Here is a 21,530-nt window from a genome sequence, read left to right as displayed (position 1 = left end):
CTCACGGGCCCAGTTGCTCCGCGGCATGTGGGATCCTCCCAGACCAGGCCTCGAACCCGTGTCCCCTGCATTAGCAGGCAGATTCTCAACCACTGCGCCACCAGGGAAGCCCCAGAGTCCACACTTTTAATCACTTGGCTACAAATGAAAATAGGGTCACATTACAACACCAGTGAGAAAAGGCAGGTTCCCTAACTGTGTGTAATTCTTTCATTATAAAAAGTATAAGGACATCTTTAGAATTACATACACATGTAACATAGTGTGGATACTGGGCATTTCTTTTATTCCCAGGATTCTCTCTTCTACTTGGGAACAGACCCTGGGGTTTCCATCCCCCACTTTACCTTGCGGCTCTAAGCAGGGGTGCATTGCAAACAGAACGCCCCACTGGTACTCTTGATCCTCCCGCCCCAGCAGTGGGTCCGTGACCCTGACCCTGTACTTGCCCTTTCCAGGACTATCCATCACTCTGCTTTCCTGTCTGAGCTGATTCATCCAGGGAAGAGCATCTGGCCCCCGCGGGCTGATCGAACTCTCTCTCCTAGAAACTGACACTGAAAGCCAGCCCACAGCCTGGTAGTCATTGGAATCGAGTCACATTCATGGTGGCCCCTAGAGATTCCATATTCTCTGGCTGCCAGGCCTTTTCTGTGGCTTCCCTGAAGCCTGGCAGCCCAGCGTCTCCTTTGATTCTCTGAATGATGCCGGCACCTGTCTAATTAGGTCCGTCCTGGGTTTTGTTTATATCAGCAAGGATGTGCCTGCTCCGTGCAAACGAAATACCTTTATCTAATATTGTCTAGAAGGAAGCATAGCAAAATTGTAGCAGTGAGTGAAGAAATTTTGTGTGACGTTGTCTTCTTTACAAATGGCAAATACTCAAATGTGAGGTTAAAAATGCTTAAATTGATGTTGCTGCCTATTTATCCAAAGTGTGACATAAAACCCTCTGAGGTCCACTCACAGCCAATAGTGCCTAGAGCACCCACAGCCCAGACTTAAGTAAAGAGACTACGGCAGATGGCATGAAAAGATATCGATGAGGATGACACACGAGTCACAGAAACGTCTGATGGTGAGATTAAAACTTGGAAAGTTTCAGACCAGAAGGTAGAACAGACAGTGGAGGCTGGATGTGGGTGTAGGAAGAGGACTCGTGACAAATCATATTTCGAAGTCCTGGTGTTGCCATTTGCACTATGACTCCCGTAATGAGCACTCATGGAACTTGGTGATTTTCTCACCTAAACCACGTTATTAAAACCGGTTGCCTTTCATGATTTCTGTTGTTGGAGATACAGCGAGTTTGCTGTACTTTACCCATGTTGGAACAACATTTTTCTCTAGGGCACCCAGATTTTAAAGGGTTTGCATACCCACAAGGCAGACAGACCTATAATGTAAATTGGTTATGAATAAAAGAAATGTTAGCTTATGGAAATCAATGAGCAAAAATATGTATTTCTGTCATTTCTAAGCAGTGGCTTATTGTGGTTAACTGCTATTTAGTTAGGCCTTCAGGAAAATCCTAAAATCCATTCATTGCCTTCATTCCCGCTAAGTTTCCCCAGCTTTCTTGAATCAATTCCACGAACAGTGGCTGAATGATCACTCTGTGTCAGCCATGGCACGAGGCAGAGGGGACCCAGAGCTATGAAACACTTGTTCTCTGCCCCAGAAGCAGCCCATTGGCGCAGGAGAGACACGGCAGAAAAACTTCAACGCATGTCCTAAAATTTAAACACCCAAACCTAGAACTCTATAACAGTCATAATTGTATTTATTGATTTTTAAAATTTTTATTGAAATATAGTTGATTTACAACGTTGTGTTGGTTTCAGGTGTACAGCAAAGTGATTCAGTTATACATATATATATATATATATATATATATTCTTTTTAAAAATTCTCTTCCATTATAGGTTATTACAAGATACTGATTATAGTTCCCTGTGCTATACAGTAGGTCCTTGTTGGTTATCTATTTTATATATAGTAGTGTGTATATCTAAATCCCAACCCCCCTAATGTATCCCTCTCCTTTATTTTTTTATTTTTTTATGACACTCGGGCCCTGTGTCTACCACTTTACGTATTACAGTGATCTTTTGTAGCAGGTGCTGTTATTACCATCCTCATTTTACAGATAAGGAAACTGGGCTCAGAGAGTTAAGTAGGTTGCACAAGGTTACAACATTCAGACATGGTGGACTCAGCATTGTACACGTGCACACGTGGGTACACACACCACACACACACACACACACACACACACACACACACAAGATGTCCTAGAACTCCAGAGCTGTGGCTCTAATCACTGCTTATAATTCTTCCCAATGTACAGCTTGTTAAGAGGATATTAAGTCTATTTGAAGGGATGGGAAGTCAGGATCTGTTATGGACTGAATGTTTGTGTCCCTGCAAACTCCTGTGTTGAAGTTTTAACCCCCAGTGGGATGGTATTTGGAGATGAGACCTTTGGGAGGCAGTTACGTTGAGATGAGGTCATGAGGGTATGGTCCTCATGATGGAGTCACGTCTTGTTAAGGAGAAACATCAGAGAACTTACTGTGTCCGGATAAGGACACGGTAAGAAGGCAGCCATCTGGCAAGCTTCTCACCAGAAACTGACCATGCTGGCATCTTGGTCTAGGACCTCCAGCCTTTGGAACGTTGCTTAAGCACCCAGTCTCAGTATTTTGTTATGGCAGCCTAGCAGACTAAGGTAGGATCACTTTCTCAAAAGAGATGCTAGAGCACAGATGTTCCCTCCTGGGCTTGGAGCTCTTACCTAGAGAACTAGACAACTCTAAAGGGTGCAGGAGTTTCTTGGGGAGTGTCCTTGCCATCGACATGGATAGGGGAGCTCGGAAAGCAGGACTGGGCAGAGGAAGAGGCTAAGCTGAGATGTGGTTGCACCAAAGTCTTCAGTTGATCCTTTGTGGAGCTACTGATAAGGTGAGGGAGGGGGGATATTTACACTCCTGCATAGGCCAGTCCCAGGAAGGATATCAGCTGAGTGCTGGGCAGTCAGCTTTCTTGGTCCTAACATCAGTCCTAGAGCAAGTGTCAGCTGTGTTTGTCAAGATGGTCAGAAGCTGGAGGAATGAGGCTCGTTTCCTGGAGGGGGTCTGCGTGGGACACCATGGCATCCACTACACCTCTGTTCTCCATCTTCCAGGCACCCTAGGTTCCCATGTCTTAAGATCCAAATACAACCTCAAGTGGTTATCTGTGTGCGCTTTCATGAGTGATAGGAACACTCAAGTTTTAGAGTAAAATCTAAAGTAATCTAAGTGTTTAAAGACTCGCAGACACTAGTGCCGATTTAAGTCTCATATTTTTGCCATGGACGCTTCAGCTTCAACTTTCAGGAGGAAAAAGAAGGTTGGATTCTCTACACAATTTTACATTGGCAGACAACCACTATCATAGTAAGAACAATCTGTTACTTCCAAAATTCTGGTGAGGTTGATCCCTATAAACTCAAGGCAGGATTTCAGGACTTTATATAATAAGTGCTGAAGAAGTAGTGCCAATGTTCATTCATTTATACTACTGTACAAGCGACATCTCTGCCTTTTTTGCTTTTTGATACTGTGATGTATTTTCCTGACATTTAGCATGGGAGAAGCATTCTGTGGCCAACTTTTCTGACATCATTGGAACTCATGTTGATAATACTCGGAGAGAGTTTTTTACACCCTCCCCCTCTTTTTTTTTTTTTTGGACCAGAGTCATTCAAAAAACATCCCTAGCACTTAGAAATGTGATATGCTTATTTTAGATGTTGAATTAGAATTTAAATTCTAGATTCTACTCTCAAAAGAAATGCACTTGAAAAAAAACCCACTAAAGAACAATACAAAAATCAAAGTTCAATAAAAATGTTGATAACCTTATAGCAATGCTGAAGTTTGAAGCAGAGGCAATACAGAGACAGGTGTGCAGAATGTTCAGGGATGTCCTTCCAGATGGGTGCATCTGTGTGGGGCCAGCACAGAGTCAGAGGAGGGGCAGCCTGTGTACATTACTTGGTTGAGCCGTCAGGAAGTGGCCTAGAACTCACCTACATTGCATATCAATACATGTCTCCTGTTAAGACTTCTAGTGGATCTTCTCTTGCCAGGGGCATCAGAGTTCAAGTTCACATTTGACGGTCTTGGTCATCATGGTTTAGAGTCTGAAAATGGGGACATTCAGGCTTGTTTCTGCTTATAGTTGGCTAGACTCGCTGTATCAACACATACAGAGTCTGGAATAGAAACAAGCACCTCAATCTGATGAATTTAAAATGAGAAACAAAACTGCCAGGTAGGTTAGGAAGTCAGGTTGACTTATCCCTGCATGCTATTCATTATAGGAGAATATACCATTATAAACTAACCTTGTTCCTTTTTTTTTTTTTTTTTTTTGCAGTACACGGGCCTCTCACTGTTGGTGGCCTCTCCCATTGCGGAGCACAGGCTCCGGATGCACAAGCTCAGGGGCCGTGGCTCATGGGCCCAGCCACTCCGCGGCATGTGGGATCTTCCCAGACCGGGGCACGAACCAGTGTCCCCTGCATCGCAGGCGGACTCTCAACCACTGCGCCGCCACAGGGAAGCCCACTAACATTGTTCTGATTGAGGATTGATGTTAGTATCCAGCCTGATAGCTGTCACTTCCTTAGGTTTATACCTAACAAAGAGCCTCAAGATGAGGATGTATGTCAGTCAGTCAGTGTTGGTGGTGTCAAAGCATGAAGACCAGGTCTTGCTATTTGACTCATCTTATTTAGTCTCCATTTGAAACATCCTTCTTCTTTCCAAATATTTTGCAAAACACATTAGAAGGCAGTTGATACAGAGATCGCCTCTTCTTGCTTTTGAACTGTTGTTCTAAAACTGTACCAAAAAACAACAAAAAAAGAGTCATCAATAAACATATGCAATCTATAGTATAATAGATTGTATTTAATAGAGAATAAGAAATGATGTGACCTCAGTACATTAGCTGTAGGAAGAAATTTATTTGTTTGACATCTCTTTATAATATGAAATGAAATGATGGCTAAGGAGTCTGAAATGGTCATTTGGGCATCTCTAAACCGTAAAAGAAACTATGATGTAATATCATTATGTAACAACTTGACAATGATAATCATGGTAATTAGTAGAAAGTGATCTCAAAACAGGATATGTAATGCTAGTGTATAGTTATAGGAAGGCTCCTGGGGTGATTTTACACGATGCCTAGCCATGTGCCAGGCTCACATGAGGTGCTCATTAAATGCCCCAGTGAACTAAATGAATAAATTAAGGATGCTACTGCTCAAGGCCACACACCAGTCCTACTGGGATTTTCAGTCCAGAATGGCAATGCCTTGGCTAACATTGTCCCCTTGGGATCTAAGGGCTTTCTTGGATTTTCATCTTTTCCTGCATCCAGGACAGTGTCAGAGGCTTGGAGCATCTGGGAAGGTAGACACAGTGAAGTGCCCTGCAGATGAAGCATCTGACTAAAGTGCTCATCTGGCACACATCTTCCATCCAAGTGATGTCAGAAATATCCGAAGAACAGAAGGGCAAGTTCTGCCTGTTGCCAAATTTGTTTTGTATTTTCTGCATGTTAAAAAGGAAAACCCACGTAAGCAAGAGCACTCATTCTTTGGACAGGAAGTGATTAGGAAGGAAGGGGTTTGTGTCTGGGAACAAAGTTTCTTTAAATCCTCAGGAGGGCCAAGATATATGCAGATTTTAGCATCATCCTTAGAACTGGCACAAGAGACACCTGCCTTGAGTCCTGGCTTTAGATGACCCTACTCTGACTCACCATCAGGTACAAGCCTCCCCATGGGGTGAGGAGTCCACAGGGCCAAGGGTTGTTTCCATCAATACTCTTTGTTCCCTCCCTTCTACACTACACTATGGGTACCCAGGAACCTGGTGTTTCCTGCCCAGACAGTCCCAAGCTCACTTACTCACTTCCCAGGTCTGCATAATATCTCCCTGGGATCCATCCTCTTAAGGGATTTAATACCGTGGCATGTATGTTTAGATCTGAGTGGTGGTGGCTTGCAGTGATGTGGACCTAGAAAGTATGTGCCAGTTGGGTGTCCCAAGCTGCCTGCAAAACCTGTTGCCCTGTAGAAGACCTTGTGTAGGGCAGTCGGCGTAAGATAACAGCAAAGTGGGAGGAGCATCTTGGCTATCTGTTGACTGGGTCTCCTAATGCTGCCATATTCCTGAGTGGGACTCTTGGAATTTAGGACATGGCCTTCCAGTCACTATGAAGGTATTATTTTTCATGATAAGAGGATAGAACATACTTTATGTAACCATTTGATAGCTTGATTTATAACTTTTAAATATTTAGATATGTGGGATAAAGCCCCCCATATACCCTTTTTCAGACCTCAAAAACATTAGTGCTGGGGATAGAAATATACACCCGAATTATATGAATTTGAAGATTTTTTTAAATATCTTTATTGGAGTATATTGCTTTACAATGCTGTGTTAGTTTCTGCTTTATAACAAAGTGAATCAGTTATACATATATGTATGTTCCCATATCTCTTCCCTCTTGCGACTCCCTCCCTCCCACCCTCCCTATCCCACCCCTCTAGGTGGTCACAAATCACCTGGCTGATCTCCCTGTGCTATGTGGCTACTGCCCACTAGCTATCTATTTTACGTTTGGTAGTGTATATATGTCCATGCCACTCTCTCACTTTGTCACAGCTTACCCTTCACCCTCCCCATATCATCAAGTCCATGCTCCAGTAGGTCTGTGTCTTTATTCCCATCTTACACCTAGGTTCTTCCTGACGTTTTTTTTTTTTTTCCCCTTAGATTCCATATATATGTGTTAGCATAGGTATTTGTTTTTCTCTTTCTGACTTACTTCACTCTGTATGACAGACTCTAGGTCCATCCACCTCACTACAAATAACTCAATTTTGTTTCTTTTTGGGCTGAGTAATATTCCATTGTATATATGTGCCACATCTTCTTTATCCATTCATCTGTTGATGGACACTTAGCTTGCTTCCATGTCCTGGCTATTGTAAATAGAGCTGCAATGAACATTTTGCTGCATGACTCTTTTTGAATTATGGTTTTCTCAGGGTATATGCCCAGTAGTGGGATTGCTGGGTCGTATGGTACTTCTCCTTGTAGTTTTGTAAGGAACCTCCATACTGTTCTCCATAGTGGCTGTATCAATTTACATTCCCACCAACAGTGCAAGAGGATTCCCTTTTCTCCACACCCTCTCCAGCATTTATTGTTTCTAGAGTTTTTGATGATGGCCATTCTGACCAGTGTGAGATGATATCTCATTGTAGTTTTGATTTGCATTTCTCTAATGATTAATGATGTTGAGCATTCTTTCATGTGTTTGTTGGCAGTCTGTATATCTTCTTTGGAGAAATGTCTATTTAGATCTTCTGCCCATTTTTGGATTGGGCTGTTTGTTTTTTTGATATTGAGCTGCATGATCTGCTTATAAATTTTGAAGATTAATCCTTTGTCAGTTGCTTCATTTGCAAATATTTTCTCCCATTCTGAGGGTTGTCTTTTCGTCTTGTTTATGATTTCCTTGCTGTGCAAAAGCTTTTAAATTTCATTAGGTCCCATTTGTTTATTTTTGTTTTTATTTCCATTTCTCTAGGAGTTGGGTCAAAAAGGATCTTGCTTTGATTTATGTCATACAGTGTTCTAAGTTTTCCTCTAAGAGTTTGATAGTGTCTGGTCTTACATTTAGGTCTTTAATCCATTTTGAGTTTATTTTTGTGTATGCTGTTAGGCAGTGTTCTAATTTCATACTTTTATATGTAGCTGTCCAGTTTTCCCAGCACCAATTATTGAAGAAACAGGCTTTTCTCCACTATATATATTCTTGCCTCCTTTATCAAAGACAAAGTGACCGTATGTGCGTTGGTTTCTCTCTGGGCTTTCTATCCTGTTCCATTGATCTATATTTCTGTTTATGTGCCAGTACCATACTCTCCCGATTACTGTAGTTTTGTAGTATAGTCTGAAGTCAGGGATCCTGATTCCTCCAGCTCCATTTTTCGTTCTCAAGATCGCTTTGGCTATTCTGGGTCTTTTGCGTTTCCATACAAATTGTGAAATATTTTGTTCTAGTTCTATGAAGAATGCCAGTGGTAGTTTGATAATGATTGCATTGAATTTGTAGATTCCTTTGGGTAGTAGAGTCATTTTCACAATGTTGATTCTTCCAATCCAAGAACATGGTATATGTCTCCATCTATTTGTGTCATCTTTAATTTATTTCATCAGTGTCTTATAATTTTCTGCATACAGGTCTTTTGTCTCCTTAGGTAGGTTTATTCCTAGATATTTTATTCTTTTTGTTGCAATGGTAAATGGGAGTGTTTTCTTAATTTCACGTTCAGATTTTTCATCATTAGTGTGTAAGAATGGCAGAGATTTCTGAGCATTAATTTTGTATCCTGCTACTTTACCAAATTCATTGATTAGCTCTAGTAGTTTTCTGGTAGCATCTTTAGGATTCTCTATGTATAGTATCATGTCATCTGCAAACAGTGACAGCTTTACTTCTTCTTTTCCGATTTGGATTCCTTTTATTTCCTTTTCTTCTCTGATTGCTGTGGCTAAAACTTCCAAAACTGTGTTGAATAATAGTGGTGAGAGTGGGCAAATTAGTCTTGTTCCTGATCTTAGTGGTAATGGTTTCAGTATTTCACCATTGAGGATGATGTTGGCTGTGGGCTTGTCATAGATGGCCTTTATTATGTTGAGGAAAGTTCCCTGTATGCCTACTTTCTGTAGGGTTTTTATCATAAATGGGTGCCGAATTTTGTCAAAAGCTTTCTCAGCATCTATTGAGATCATATGGTTTTTCTCCTTCAATTTGTTAATATGGTGTATCACGTTAATTAATTTGCATATATTGACGAATCCTTGCATTCTTGGGATAAACCCCACTTGATCATGGTGTATGATCGTTTTAACGTGCTGTTGGATTCTGTGTGCTATTATTTAGTTGAGGAGTTTTGCATCTATGTTCATCAGTGATATTGGCCTGTAGTTTTCTTTCATTGTGACATCTTTGGTTTTGGGATCAGGGTGATGGTGGCCTCGTAGAATGAGTGTGGGAGTGTTCCTCCCTCTGCTATATTTTGGAAGAGTTTGAGAAGGATAGGTGTTAGACTTCTCTAAATGTTTGATAGAATTCGCCTTGAAGCCATCTGGTCCTGGGCTTTTCTTTGTTGGAAGATTCTTAATCACAGTTTCAATTTCAGTGCTTGTGACTGGTCTGTTCATATTTTCTGTTTCTTCCTGATTCAGTCTTGGAAGGTTGTGCATTTCTAAGAATTTGTCCATTTCTTCCAGGCTGTCCATTTTATTGGCATAGAGTTGCTTGTAGTAATCTCTCATGATCCTTTGTATTTCTGCAGTGTCAGTTGTTACTTCTCCTTTTTCATTTCTAATTCTATTGATTTGAGTCATCTCCCTTTTTTTCTTGATGAGTCTGGCTAATGGTTTATCAATTTTGTTTATCTTCTCAAAGAACCAGCTTTTAGTTTTATTGATCTTTGTTATAATTTCCTTCATTTCTTTTTCATTTATTTCTGATCTGATCTTTATGATCTTTCCTTCTGCTAACTTTGGGGTTTTTTTGTTCTTCTTTCTCTAATTGCTTTACTTGCCAGGTTAGGTTGTTTATTTGAGATGTTTCCTGTTTCTTAAGGTAGGATTGTATTGCTATAAACTTCCCGCTTAGAACTGCTTTTGTTGCATCCCATACGTTTTGGGTGATCATGTCTCCATTGTCATTTGTTTCTCAGTATTTTTTGATTTCCTCTTTGATTTCTTCGGTGATCACTTCGTTATTAAGTAGTGTATTGTTTAGCCTCCATGAGTTTGTATTTTTTACAGATCTTTTCCTGTAATTGATATCTAGTCTCATAGCATTGTTGTCGGAAAAGATACTTGATACGATTTCAATTTTCTTAAATTTACCAAGGCTTGATTTGTGACCCAAGGTATGATCTATCCTGGAGAATGTTCCATGAGCACTTGAGAAGAATGTGTATTCTGTTGTTTTTGGATGGAATGTCCTATAAATATCAATTAAGTCCATCATGTTTAATGTATCATTTATAGCTTGTGTTTCCTTATTTTCATTTTGGATGATCTGTCCATTGGTGAAAGTGGGGTCTTAAAGTCCCCTCCTGTGAATGTGTTACTGTCGATTTCCCCTTTTATGGCTGTTAGTATTTGTCTTATGTATTGAGGTGCTCCTATGTTGGGTACATAAATATTTATAATTGCTATATCTTCTTCTTGGATCGATCCCTTGATCATTATTTAGTGTCCTTCTTTGTCTCTTGTAATAGTCTTTATTTTAAAGTGTATTTTGTCTGATATGAGAATTTCTACTCTAGCTTTCTTCTGATTTCCACTTGCATGGAATATCTTTTTCCATCCCCTCACTTTCAGTCTGTATGTGTCCCTAGGTCTGAATTGGGTTTCTTGTAGACAGCATTTATATGGGTCTTGTTTTTGTATCCATTCAGCCAGTCTGTGTCTTTTGGTGGGAGCATTTAATCCATTCACATTTAATGTAATTATCAATATGTATGTTCCTATTCCCATTTTCTTAATTCTTTTGGGTTTGTTATTATAGGCCTTTTCCTTCTCTCGTGTTTCTTGCCTAGAGAAGTTCCTTTAGCAATTGTTGTAAAGCTGGTTTGGTGCTGTTGAATTCTCTCAGCTTTTGCTTGTCTGTAAAGGTTTTAATTTCTCCATCAAATCTGAATGAGATCCTTGCTGGGTAGAGTAATCTTGGTTGTAGGTTTTTCTTCTTCATCACTTTAAATATGTCCTGCCATTCCTTTCTGGCTTGCAGAGTTTCTGCTGAAAGATCAGCTGTTAACCTTATGGGGATTCCCTTGTGTGTTATTTGTTGTTTTTCCCTTGCTGCTTTTAATATGTTTTCTTTGTATTTAATTTTTGACAGTTTGATTAATATGCGTCTTGGCATGTTTATCCTTGGATTTACCCTGTATGGGACTCTCTGTGCTTCCTGGACTTGATTAACTATTTCCTTTCCCATATTAGGGAAGTTTTCAACTATAATCTCTTCACATATTTTCTCAATCCTTTTCTTTTTCTCTTCTTCTTCTGGGACCCCTATAATTCGAAGGTTGGTGTGTTTAATGTTGTCCCCGAGGTCTCTGAGACTGTCCTCAGTTCTTTTCATTCTTTTTTCTTTATTCTGCTCTGCAGTAGTTATTTCCACTATTTTATCTTCCAGGTCACTTATCCTTTCTTCTGCCTCAGTTATTCTGCTATTGATCCCTTCTAGAGTATTTTTAATTTCACTTATTGTGTGTTCATCATTGCTTCTTTCCTCTTTAGTTCTTCTAGGTCCTTGTTAAATGTTTCTTGCATTTTCTCTATTGTATTTCCAAGATTTTGGATCATCTTTACATCTTTACATCAGATCATCTTTACATCAGATCATTTACATGATCATCTTTACATCTTTACATCTTTACATCAGATCATCTTTACATCAGAATACATTCTGAATTCTTTTTCAGGTAGACTGCCTATTTCCTCTTCATTTGTTAGGTCTGGTGGATTTTTACCTTGCTCCTTCATCTGTGTGTGTTTCTCTGTCTTCTCATTTTGCTTATCTTACTGTGTTTGGCGTCTCCTTTTTGCAGGCTGCAGGTTCGTAGTTCCTGTTGTTTCTGGTGTCTGTTCCCAGTGCCTAAGGTTGGTTCAGTGGGTTGTGTATGTTTACTGTTGGAGGGGACTAGTGCCTGTGTTCTGGTGGATGAGGCTGGATCTTGTCTTTCTGGTGGGCAGGTCCACGTCTGGTGGTGTGTTTTGTGGTGTCTGTGGCCTTTTTATGATTTTAGGCAGCCTCTCTGGTAATGGGTGGGGTTGTGTTCCTGTCTTGATAGTTGTTTGGCATAGGGTGTCCAGCACTGTAGCTTGCTGGTCGTTGAGTGAAGTTGGGTCTTGGTGTTGATATGGAGATCTCTGGGAGTTTTTCGCCATTTCATATTACGTGGAGCTGGGAGGTCTCCTGTGGACCAGTGTCCTGAATTGGCTCTCCCACCTCAGAGGCACAGCCCTGATGTCTGGCTGGAACACCAAGAGCCTTTCATCCACATGGCTCAGAATAAAAGGGAGAAAAAGAAAGAAAGAAAGAAAGAGAGGGAGGGAGGGAGGGAGGAAGGAAGGAAGGAAGAAAGAAAAGAAAGGAAGGAGATAAAATAAAATAAGGTTATTAAAGTAAAAAATGAATAATTATTAAGAAAAAAATTTTAAAAAGTAAAAAAAAAAAACGGACAGACAGAACCCTAGGACAAATGGTGGAAGCAAAGCTATACAGACAAAATCTCACACAGAAGCATACACATACACACTCACTAAAAGAGGAAAAGGGGAAAATATAATCTATCTTGCTCCCGAAGTCCACCTCCTCAATTTGGGATGATTCATTGTCTATTCAGGTATTCCACAGATGCAGGTCCATCAAGTTGATTGTGGAGCTTTAATCCGCTGCTTCTGAGGCTGCTGGGAGAGATTTCCCTTTCTCTTCTTTGTTCTCACAGCTCCCAGGGGCTCAGCTTTGGATTTGGCCCCGCCTCTGCGTGTAGGTCGCCGGAGGGCGTCTGTTCTTCGCTCAGACAGGACGGGGTTAAAGGAGCCGCTGATTCGGTGGCTTTCGCTCACTGAGGCGCGGGGCGTGGGGGGGGGGCGGCATGGAGTGCGGGGCGGGCCTGTGGCGGCAGAGGACGGCGTGACGTTGCACCAGCCTGAGGCGCCGTGTGTTCTCCCGAGGAAGTTGTCCCTGGATCCCGGGACCTCGGCAGTGGCGGGCTGCACAGGCTCTCCGGAAGCGGGGTGTGGAGAGTGACCTGTGCTCGCACACAGGCTTCTTGGTGGCGGCAGCAGCAGCCTTAGCGTCTCATGCCCGTCTCTGGGGTCCGCGCTGTTAGCCGTGGCTCGCGCCCGTCTCTGGAGCTCCTTTAAGCCGCGCTCTTAATCCCTTATTCTCACACACCAGGAAACAAAGAGGGAAGAAAAAGTCTCTTGCTTCTTCGGCTCCAGACCTTTTCCCGGAATCCCTCCCGGCTAGCCGTGGTGCACTAATCCCTTCAGGCTGTGTTCACGCCGCCAACCCCAGTCCTCTCCCTGCGCTCCGACCGAAGCCCGAGCCTCAGCTCCCAGCCCCGCCCGCCCCGGCGGTTGAGCAGACAAGCCTCTTGGGCTGGTGAGTGCCGGTCGGCCCTGATCCTCTGTGCGGGAATCTCCCCGCTTTGCCCTCCGCACCCCTGTTGCTGCGCTCTCCTCCGCGACTCCGAAGCTCCCCCGCTCCGGCACCAGCAGTCTCCGCCCGCCAAGGGCCTTCCTAGTGTGTAGAAACCTTTCCTCCTTCACAGCTCCCTCCCACTGGTGCAGGTGCCGTCCCTATTCTTTTGTCTCTGTTTTTTCTTTTTTTCTTTTGCCCTACCCAGGTACGTGGGGAGTTTCTTGCCTTTTGGGAGGTCTGAGGTCTTCTGCCAGCGTTCAGTAGTTGTTCTGTAGGAGTTGTTCCACGTGTAGATGTATTTCTGATGTATCTGTGGGGAGGAAGGTGATCTCCGCGTCTTACTCTTCCGCCATCTTCTCAAATTCTCTGAAGACGTTTTAACTCTCCTTTCTCACTTTTCCTCAGGAAGGGTGCTTGGGTTATAGAAGAATGTACATTAGGACACGGTGTTGCATATTTGTTTCAAAAAGAAGAAATAAAGAAGTTGACAAGATATGTTTACAATTTTAAAAAAGAGCAAACAACATGTTTTAAGGCTGGTTTAAGCCATGAGCTCTACCATCCAGTGATAGTTTTCATGATCAGTATTCTCTCAGCTAAACCTCTTAGCCTCACCTTCAAACAGACCTGAATGATGTAGCCACACTTACGAGTGGACTTCTGGTCAATTACATAGGCCACAGGTCCCAAGCTTTCTTTATTCAGTGTGTCCCATTACTTCTTCATGGATACCCTAGACCAAAAGACATATCTGACCATTCTACTTAGAAAGCAGTGAAGTCCAATAACTTAATAAGTATTAAAGTAAGATGTCTTAGTAGCCATTTGGAAAAAAATTGAAAGATAAACAATATTTTAAAAAGTCTTCATGACTACACTTACTTACTAATGGGATATTGGTCACCTGGTGGGCACTGCACAGTTTCCTAAGCCTTGGATCAGACTGTATACCACCCTCATTTTCCATTCCACACTGATTTGTCTGCAGTATCTGCTTTCTATCACACAACTGCCAAAAATGCAGTTTGGCAAAGATGGATGTTGTTAAAAGGCATGTAGTATGATCTCATATTGAAACTGTGAACTACGTTGAACTAGGAGTTTGCATTGCCTTCAACAGCTGCGTTCCCATCAAAAATGTAAAACAACCCACAGCACCCCAGTGAATTCACTGTAACACCCCGGCTGCCTTGCTGCAGTTCGGGAGCCATAAGTGTAGACATTTGCCAAGTCCAGGTTCCAGAGTAGCTTGAGAGTGATGTGATCAGTTTCCCTGTTCACCAGAGCAGCTATGCCATACCTATTTACTCTTTATTACTGATTTCTGCAAATATTGCGTGTTTCTTGCAGACATTAAAAAATAATTATTTTAATGATGGTATACTTTTAGAAAAACTACCTTTAAAATTAGTATATAGTAATTATGATTGTCTCACACTTGCGCAGTAGTTGAGGTTTCAAAGGCTTTTGCTACGTTTTGCTGTGTTATAGTAAGGACAACAATCTCAGAGAGGAAAAATGTCCTGTGAGCCTCTTGCAATCCTACCCACCCATCCGGGCCTACCTCAAATACTGCGTAAACCTTCCCTGCTGTACACTTAAAGTACTCTCTCCCTCTCTAAATATCTACAAATGTTGCTTGTAATTTCCCTTTTGTTACTGAGTCCTAAGCTCATACTGCTTGCTGCACAACAGGCCAGTAAATCAAGAGATGAGGTGTTGGGGCAAAAGGAGTAGCAATGTTACCAGATGCAAGTCCATGTGCTGGCTGCACAGTGAGGCCAAACAATACCAAAACATCAGAGTTTGGAGCAGAGAAAGTTTATTGCAGAGCCATGCAAGGAGGCAGGTGGCTCATGCCCAAGAAAAAACCCAAACTCCCTGAGGGCTTTCAGAAAGCATTTTTAAAGGTAAGGTGGGGTAACAGCGTGGTTACTTGTTGCAGACTTCTTGGTGACGGGTCCTTTGTTCTAGCAGCTGTCCACTTAAGTCAGGTCACAATGTTCCTGTAAACCACCACCAACACCAAAAAGCTATTATTTGTTCTGCAACTTTTTATCTTCTTAAGATTGGAAAAGTGTTATACCTTTAAAGGTGAGAGCCTTGAGAATGGGCTATCCTGTATATTTCAGGCTATAGGCAACATTCTTTACAAAAGGTGCAGACCCCAGGCGGGGTGAGGTCAGCCTGGGGGTCACAGGAATGGGCACAGTCAGCATGACTTAGCACAGGCAACAAAGCACATAGTTTAAAGTAAAAAGGAACAGATCTAATATGGAGTCAGATTTGTTCTTCCCTAATATAGTAATGTCATTTGGAAAGCGAGCAGACTGAGAAGATGGTGGACTAGTGTCCCAAAGAAATATCTTATCCAAGATAGAATCCAGGCTTCTTTTATACTAAAAGGGGAGGGAGTATAGCTGTTTGTTACAAATTTCTTGGTGTCAGAATCCTTTGTTCTTGAAGCTGCCCACCTAGTTCAGGTCATGATGTTCCTATAAACCTCCAACAAGGCAACTTGTTATTCTCTGCTCTGCAACTTTTTATCTCTATATGAATGGAAAAGAGTTATACTTTTAAAGGTGAGAGCCTTGAGAATGAGCTATCCTATATATTTCAGGCTACAGGCAACATTCTTAACTTGTAGCAAAAGCAATGGAATACAAAGGTTAAAGTAAAAGAAACCAATACAATATGGAATCAGATTTGTTCTTCCCTATTACACTTTCCACATTCTGCCTTGGGTTTTAGCAAAATTTGTTACTTTTATTTGATCAGTTCTTAGGTCATAAAGGGCTTTGTTTTCATAAGGCGTGTCTCATTCTTTTTAATTTCCTCAAAAGAACCTTGATCTAGAGCATTATTAGCTAAAAAAAAAAAAAAATTGTTGCAAAAGTGAATAAACAGAAGAAATAATGAGTTGCTCTGGGCCTTTCATCAAAGGGACAGGTATTTGCACTAATCTGGGCTGAAATGAGAAATCGTTTCAATCTCATCACTTTTATATCTCTGTTTCAAAGGTTGCTTAGCCTATTTTAGAAAGAATAAAAGAAGAGAAAACCACTAAGAGCATTTTTATTTCAGTGAAAATAAACTTGTGGCTTTCTCAAGCCCACAGAACCACAAGGAGTGTTTTTAAGGCAACGACAGTTTCTTGATAAATCTCAGGCAAATAGAGTTGCTGGGAAAGTATATTTTCACTGTGGTACACTTATAGCAGAGAACTGGGCTCACTTTTCCACTAAGCTCAAGCTCACAGAGTTTCTGAGCTATTTTGAAAACAATAAGGTGTGAATGCAAAACCTTTTATGGATTGGGAAACTAAACCACCAGGAGACGAAATACATAATTACACAGCTATTTTCAAATCCAAGAATCAAATTCAGGCTCCCCATCTTCCAATGCAATTCACAGACCACTGTGAATAACATGAAACAAATATTGCCTTCAGATTTTTATTAGTACAGCTCAGCAGAGCCTCATACCTAATGTAGCCAAAATTTAATGTTTTATATCTATGTTTACACCATAGTACAGTCATTTGTCTAGTGGGAAGCCTTTAAAATCAGAATATTTAATTATCACCCCCAACCAAAGAGCGTATCATTCTCAGAGGTAAATCTCTGCTGGTACTTTGTGTTAGTCTGAAAGTTGGATTGCTGGGGGCTTGGATGGAGGACGAGGAATGAATATTGAACAGGCAATTAAATGGAACTTTTTTTTTTTTAATTCTTACTGAATTAGAGGTTCATTGTTTGGATTCATTTGTCCTTAAAGTGTCATAGATTTCTAAAATATTAGACAAATTAATAGGAAAACTATATTTTAAAATCCAAAATCAGATATAAATGACTTATATATATATATTCTTTCTGAAAGTACAGATTTATTACTTTTCCTGATACAGGGGTTGGGTAGGTGATTTTTCTGGTCTCCATCAGCTTGACTAGTACTGGCTGGTGTAGGATGGCCTCAGTCACATGTCTGGGGACTCAAAGGAGATGGCTGGGAGGGAGAGGATGACCAGAGTTTTGCCACGGGGTCTCTCATCCTCCAGGAAGCTATTCTGGGCTATTTTCCCATGTGGAATAAGGGTTTCCAGTGACATGAAAGGGCAAGCCCCAACATACAGGTAACTTTCAGGTCTCTGCTTCTGTCAACTTTTAAAAAATTTGGTATGTATATGTATTATAAAATGATCACCACAATAAATTCAGTTAACATCTGTCACCATACGTAGTTACAATTTTTTGTGTGTGATGAGGATTTTAAAATTTTCTCTTAGCAACATTCAAATATGCAATACAGTATTATTAATTATAGTCACCATGCTGTACATTACATCCTAATGACTTATTTTTTTTTATAACTGCAAGTTTGTACCTTTTGACTCTCTTCATCTATTTCACCCACTCCCCTCCCTCTGCCTCTGGCAACTACCAATCTCTTCTGTGTCTATGAGCTTGGTTTTTTGTTTGTTTGTTTGTTTTTACATTCTACATATAAGTGAGATCATACAGTATTCATCTTATTTATTTCACTGGGTGACTTACTTCATTTAGCATAATGCCCTTGGGGGCCATCCATGTTGTCACAAATAGCAAATATTTCATTCATTTTTGTGGCTGAATAGTATTCTGTCGTATGTATATATCACATCTTCTTTATCCATTCAGCCATTGATAGACACTTACGTTGTTTCCATATTTTGCCTATTTCAACAATGCTGCAGTGAACACGGGGGTGCATATATCTGTTCAAATTAGAGTTTTTATTTTTTGTGAATAAATACCCAGAAGTGAAACTGCTAGATCATATGGTATTTCTATTTTTAAATTTTGGAGAAGCCTCCATACTGTCTTTCACAGTGCTGAACCAATTTACATTCCCAATAACAGTGTACAAGTGTTCCCTTTTATCCACATCCTCATCAAGGATTGTTATTTCTTGTCTTTTTGATAATAGTCATTCTAACAGGTGTGAGGTGTATCTCATTGTAATTTTGATTTGCATTTCCCTGGTGCTTAGTGATGTTGAGCATCTTTTCATGTCCCTTTTAGCCACCTGTATGTCTTCTTTGGAAAAATGTCCATTGAGATCTTCTGCCCATTTTTAAATTGGATTGTTTGTTTTTATCTATTGAGTTTTATGTGTTCTTTATATACTTTGGATATTAACCCCTATCAGTTACATGACTTGCAAATATTTTCTTCCATTCAGTAGGTTGCCTTTTCATTTCATTGATGATTCTCTTTGTTGTGCAAACACTTTTTAGTTTGATGTAGTCCCACTTATTTATTTTTGCTTTGTTGCCTTTGATTTTGGAGTCCAATTCAAAGAATTCATTGCCAAGACCTATGTCAAGGAGCTTACCACCTATGTTTTCTTCTAGGAGTTTTACATTTTCAGGTCTTACATTCAAGTCTTTAATCCATTTTGATTTAATTATTGTGTATGACATAAAAAAGTAGTCTAGTTTCATTCTTTTGCATGTGGCCGTCCAGTTTTTCCAACAACACTTATTGAAGACTCTGTCCTTTCCCCATTGTGTATTCTTGGCTCCTTTGTCATGAATTAATTGACCATATATGCATAAGGTTTCTTTCTGGTCTCTCTATTGATCTGTGTGTCTGTTTTTCTGCCAATACCATACTGTTTTGATTACTATAGCTCTGTAATATAGTTTGAGATCAGGGAGCATGATGCCTCTAGATTCCTTCTTCTTAAAATTGCTTTTGCTTTTGGGGTCTTTTGTGGATCCATACAAATTTCAGTTGCCTCACTTGGCTTATGAGAGATATGGATCCTTAGAGGCAACTGACATTTTGGGACATTAGGAGAGTTTTGGGGAAAAGGTAGGGGACCTGGACAAGGCAAATAATAAAGAGCAGGTGCAGAAGGAGACAAATCAGAAGGATAAGGGGGAGGAGAGACAACTGGATCTTGGGAGGCAACTGGAAGACAAGAAAAGTGGGGATATTCACTAGCAAAATGAGTCTAGCGTGTTCTTCTTTGAGTTTGTCAACTGGCTCATTCACTTTGGCCAAATAATCTTTTAATGAAATAAGGTTTGAGTGAGAATTTCTTTTGGAGTCCTCTGCATACCAGTCAAAAGATGCTGCCCATTGGGTTTGTGAAATCTATGTCATTTCTTTCCTAAGGCAGCTCTTAAATGAAAAGTTTTGTTCAAATCAAATGTTCCCCAAAGTGGTCACGGAAGACCCCCCCCCCATCACCCTTGGCAAAGCTACGCCATTTGGAAAGATAAGCATAAGATTTGGATTGAAATGAAAGTACATAGAAGAGGCAGGAGCCATTACAGGTAGAGGAGAGGCTTTAGACTCAGATGACCTTGTGAGACCTGGACATGTAGGTAGGAATGTAATGCTTGTAATACTTGGACAGCTCCTGTCTTGGAACCCCAATGTAATGGCTGCTCTGAGCACAGAGCTAACAACCTGTATCTCCCAAACTCATCCCCTGCAAGCAGAAAACCAGAAAGGATGCTCTCTTTGGATCCAAGCCAAGCTCTCAGAACAGAAAAGTGAGGAAGGAAGGAATCTCATCTGTTTTTATTGGTGACCCACAGCTAAGTTTGTCCAAATGGACACAGATTCTGTGAAAGCCACAAACTGAACAGTCTGTGAGGCTGGCTGGAACCACAGGCTTATCGAGCTTTATCCTGTGATTCTTTCTTAGAATGAACAGTGCTTGTTGACAGCACAACACAAGACAGTAGCACAAAAGAGCAAAGACACGATGAAAAGGAACAGCCTCATTCCACCAAGGGTGCCAAACATGAAAATCAATAACAAAACCCTCTTATCAGACTGAGAATATAAAAAGCTGAGGACCACAACACAGAGAGAGTGGAGTTCAGACCTGGTGCGGACCTGCTACTTCGTCAAGACCGCCACAAGCTGCCAGCAGCAAATGAAAAGGTGATTCTCTGGGTAGCACCGCTGGTCAAAGACTGAGGTCCACAGAGCTGGACAGAGCAGGATGTCTTGCTGAAATTTTCAGGAAACTGTGGTGATAGGCAAAGACCATCCATACTGGAACAAACGGAGAGCCTTTTAATTTATTTAGAGCTTGCTATAGAAAGGAAGTCAGCCACTGTCACTTGCATATGGCAGGGACTCAGAGGCAGGCAGAAGAGTGGGAAAACCCTATGGTGGAAAAAAGGAAGACCCAGGTGTGCCCTCATTGGGTAACCGAGAACCGCAAACCTGACTCCATATTGGATCTATTCCTCTAGCTCTAACCTTTGTGCTCTGTTGCCTGTGCTTACTCTTGCTGGCTCTGCACCTTTTGTAAAAGAATGTTGCCTATAGCCTGAAATATACATGGTAGCCCATTCTCAAGGTTCTGACCTTTAAAGGTATAACACTTTTCCATAAAAAGTTGCAGAACAGAGAATAACATTTGTTTTGGTGGTGGTTTATGGGCACATTGTGACCAGACCTTCATGGACAGCTGCAAGAACAAAGGATTCCTGCACCGAGAAGCTGGCAACAACCAGCCACACCCCCTCCCCTTTTAGTATAAAAGCAGCCTGATTCTAAATCAGGCAAGATGGTTCTTTGAGACACTAGTCCACCGTCTTCTCAGTCTGCTGGCTTTCTGAATAAAGTTGCTATTCTTTGCCCCAACAACTCGTCTCTCCATTTAGTGGCCAGTCATGCAGTGAGCAGTGCAAGCTTGGACTCAATAACAGTTGGAGGGTGTTGGCTGGGGGAGCTGAAGGTGCACTAACTAGAAGTGCGCATCTTCTGAGATTGGTTTGAGGTGTGTAGTTGCCTTTCTCTGGCTGGTTCTGAGTTGGAAGCAGGGACACAAAATAGGGAACCTGGCAGTCTTTGATAAAGTACTGATTGTCTGGGCCTATAGCTGCAGGTTGTGGGTCTGAGTTCTATTGTCATGTATGGCCCGGTCACTGTCCATTTGTGTATTCAGTCTCTTACAGTCATGTACAGAACTCTGAAATATTGTTTTATTTTTCTTTGTATGCTGTTGAGGTACATTTTCAGTGTCATAATTAAATAGATGACCACAATGACAAACTTATTTGCTTCACATAGACAACAAAGTATGTCAAACATTTTAGCTAAAAGTTTACTCATTTAAAAAAATTAATACAATAAAACCTCACACTGGTCAGAATGGCCATCATCAAAAAGTCTACAAATAATAAATGCTGGAGAGGGTGTGGAGAA

The sequence above is a fragment of the Leucopleurus acutus genome (assembly GCF_964270905.1).
Source record: "Leucopleurus acutus genome assembly, chromosome: 13".
NCBI lineage: Eukaryota > Metazoa > Chordata > Mammalia > Artiodactyla > Delphinidae > Leucopleurus > Leucopleurus acutus.
This window is presented reverse-complemented; position numbering follows the sequence as displayed.